Consider the following 3,718-nt stretch of genomic DNA (forward strand, 5'->3'; position numbering starts at 1 on the left):
ATTTCACGACTGATCTTCGCTGTTATTTAAATTAAATTTATCCAGGTATTAGTTGAGTACTTCATTTTACCGTCTTTTGTTTATTGCATTCAACGATGAATTATGAGATTTTTAATAGTACTTTCATAGTACTACATAGGATTCTAGGTTGCCCAAAATTGGCCCTGTGAAATTTTTTTTTAGTAATTATTCTGATTTCATTAATATGTGTTATTCATTGCTCTTACTATTTGATATATTCATTTCCATAAGGACGATTTCTTTTGACAAGCCAGTATGATATCAAAATGAATTTGATAAAAAGATAAAAAGTTAATGATGTTTTCAGTTTTCCCCTTCACCCTTCTGCGTTTATTCATTTCCGTCCTTAATTATTTCTTGTTAATCCCTTGTTTCCTTGTTTTCTTCTAGGTATTTAGATCTAAGTCATTTTGTTATGTTTAATATTTGTTTTAGATAGAATTTCCTGCTCGCTCTCTCTCTCTCTCTCTCTCTCTCTCTCTCTCTCTCTCTCTCTCTCTAGTGGTCTTTTATTGATATGAATTATATTGTAGCGAAGATAATTATAGATTATATCCAATTACGTAGATAAACTACAATATGAACTAGTTATTTTATTGAAGACAAATCTCAAAATACTCAGATCAAACCAATGAAAGAAAATATAATTTAATCGCCTTTCCTTTCCCCTTGGCCCAACTCTCCATGAAATTTCATTGAAATATATCTATAACTTTTTATATTATCTAGTGAACAAACAGACAAACATCGCAAGAATATCATTCCAGTGTTGAGAAGAATGATCAATTCCATGAGAGAGAGAGAGAGAGAGAGAGAGAGAGAGAGAGACAGAGAGAGAGAGAGAGAGAGAGAGAGAGAGGGGAAATCTTAAAACTAACTATCTGGAAAAGCTGTTTATATGAACTGGAATTAATAGCGTCGCTATATGAACAAGTCATTACAATGAAAAACTATATAATTTTGACGCATAATTCTGTTTTATATTTTGTGAAGAATATTCTGAAAATGTATTTAAGAAATATAAGTGGTAACAATTTTACAATACCTCGAGGAACTTTTGATAGAAGAATTGAAGAAAAGATAAAATTTGAGTTTTCTCCTTCTCTCTCTCTCTCAAGCTCCACTGCAGGCAGTCCATTAAAAACAGAAATTGTCTTTCTCCATGGATTTTTGTTCATGACGGTCTATATATATAAAAAATTTATATATATATATATATATATATATGTGTGTGTGTGTGTGTGTGTGTTGTGTGTATATATATATATATATATATATATATTTATATATGTATATATAATGTATATATACATATATGTACTTATACATACATACATACATATATATATATATATATATGTATGTATGTATGTGTGTATATATATGTATGTATGTATATAATGTGTATATATGTGTATGTATATAATGTATGTATATATATATATATATATATATAGATATATATATATATATATTTATATATATATAAATAAATATATATATATACATATATATATATATATATATATATAAATGTATATATATGCACATATGTATGTATGTATATGATGTATATATATATATATATATATGTATGTATGTAGACGCGTATATATGTATACTGTATTTGTATATGTATATATATGTGTATATATATATATATATATATATGTGTGTGTGTGTACACGCACATACATACCATCATATGTAATAGCAACCAGTCGTTACTGATGATGACATTCAATGTTCCAGTAGATATGTTAAATTTAGTGTGAATACTCTTGCCGTTTATGTCCATTGATATGGCTCACCATGTCAGTCTGGCATGTATACATTGCCACAAGTCGGACACGCCAAATCAGGGTTTTGTATGTCACTTCTGCCTCTTTTAAGATGAAATGTTCAGTAAGAGCTTGCTCCAGAGAAGTAATCCCGTTGTTAACACTCATTTTCCAGAATCTACGGTTGCTAACAAGGGTTTCCAGGTCAGGTCAGCTGTTGAAATTTTGCATTTTTTAAAGGTTTGCTTTTGTTGTTCTTATGGTTTCCAGGATTTTAGTAGTCATATTTAAGTTGTTAATATATGTTGTTTTTGGAGCTATTATTCAGGCATACGGATCACGTGACCAAAAGAGCAAAGTTGGTGTTTGCTGAGCATGGCCTCTGCTTACGCATTCCTTCGTTATACAATCTCTATAGAATCTAATCTTTCCAGGTGAAGTCCATAACTTTTCTACCTTTAGAGAATGGAGAAAGTTCTAGTTGCACCATAGAGAAGAGTTGAGATACATACTGTTATACATACACGTATTCAAGTGGTCTGTCTAGGTGTTTTATTGAAAAATTCTGGGTTGTGGTGGCCGATATGGTAGCGTCCTTGCCAGGTGATTGCCAGACTGGGGTTCGAGTCCCGCTCTAACTCCCTAGTTCCTTTGGTTGGAGCAACCTCACCATCCTTGTGAGCTAAGGATGGGGAATTTTGGGGGAACTTATAGGTCTATCTGCCGAGTCATCAGCAGCCATTGCTGGCCCTTCTTGGTCTTAGCCTGGGTGAAGAGGGGGCTTGGGCGCTGATCATCTGTAATGTGGTTAGACTCTAGAGCTGCTTCATAGGGTAAATGTCACTGTCCCTTGCCTCTGCCATTCATGAGTGGCCTTTAAACTTTAACCTACCAAAAAGTATGTGAAGCAATGCTACCAACATATTTGAAAAGTGTGCTTGTCGTGTGAAATCACTGATTAGAGGTGACGCCTTAATACATAGATATACACAAATTCTATATACGATGTTCTCGGACTACCCAAAAAAATCATCATGGAAAAACTACTTTTCCAAAATTTACTAGCATAGCTTTCCCGTAAGTTCATTGAACTTGGTTCACTCCTATTATTGTTATCAATATCATTATTATTACATTTTTAATTATTTTTTTACAGATAATTTAATAAGTAATTTCTTCTTGATTATTATTATGCAATATGTTATTAGTATTATCTTTTCATACTGCTCTTAGAGAGGAGATTTACAAATCGTAATCCAAATTATAGAATAAGTAAAGATTATGATTGCCAGATACTCTCTCTCTCTCTCTCTCTCTCTCTCTCTCTCTCTCTCTCTCTCTCTCTCTCTCTCTCATCTCCTACGCTCTCTCTCTCTTCATGGCCACCTAGAATCTCTCATAGTGCCTACGCTCTCTCTCTCTCTCTCTCTCTCTCTCTCTCTCTCTTTGGCTTCATTCCATTTCCTTCATACCTTTCGAATTTCTCCCCCCGCCACCCCTTTTTTTTCTTTCTTCTTCACCCCCCCCCCCCCCCCCCCCCGCGGTGATCGACAAAAGCCACGCCCCATTGGCCACAAGTGAACTCCTAGGGGGATTTTCTGGTCCAGTGGGGAAAAATTCTTGCCGTGGTTTCTGGGACACAGTGGCAGTTCAAAGTTGAAAGTTGAGCATCTTTCATCTTTTCAGACCTCTCTCTCTCTCTCTCTCTCTCTCTCTCTCTCTCTCTCTCTCTCTCTAAAACAGTATAGTCATTATCATATACGTTCTTGACATTATTATTTATATTATGATAATGATAATAAATATAATAATAATAATAATAATAATAATAATAATAATAATAATAGTAATTGTTATTGTTATTATTATTGTTGTTGTTGTTGTTGTTTTTGTTGTTGTTGTTGTTGTTGTTTTTT

The sequence above is a fragment of the Palaemon carinicauda genome, chromosome 35, assembly GCF_036898095.1.
Source record: "Palaemon carinicauda isolate YSFRI2023 chromosome 35, ASM3689809v2, whole genome shotgun sequence".
Classification (NCBI taxonomy): Eukaryota; Metazoa; Arthropoda; class Malacostraca; order Decapoda; family Palaemonidae; genus Palaemon; species Palaemon carinicauda.